This window comes from Salvelinus sp. IW2-2015, unplaced genomic scaffold (assembly GCF_002910315.2).
Source record: "Salvelinus sp. IW2-2015 unplaced genomic scaffold, ASM291031v2 Un_scaffold3920, whole genome shotgun sequence".
Taxonomy (NCBI): domain Eukaryota; kingdom Metazoa; phylum Chordata; class Actinopteri; order Salmoniformes; family Salmonidae; genus Salvelinus; species Salvelinus sp. IW2-2015.
This window is the reverse complement of record NW_019945194.1, coordinates 35032-35329: the sequence shown is the minus strand read 5'-3', so window position 1 is coordinate 35329 and position 298 is coordinate 35032.

Sequence of the window (298 nt, the reverse complement as noted above, 5' to 3'; positions counted from 1 at the left end):
CACACAACAGGAACAGTATTTGTCTACAATCAGAGGTTAATTTCTTCTTCATTCCAGTTAACGGCAGGGCCAGACACAGTGACGTACCGCCAGGTCTGAGCAACCCCCCCCCCCCCCATTTCCTACAATTCTACACATTTTGCATGGGGCTAGAATTTTTACATTTTTAAAGCTAATTTCCTACATTCTACCACCATTACGCCATAGGCTGAAGAAGAATTGTGCAGTTTTACAGCTAATTTTCCTGTTCATTCTAAACGTGTTGCATGGCTTAAGGACGTGTTCATACATGGCTAAT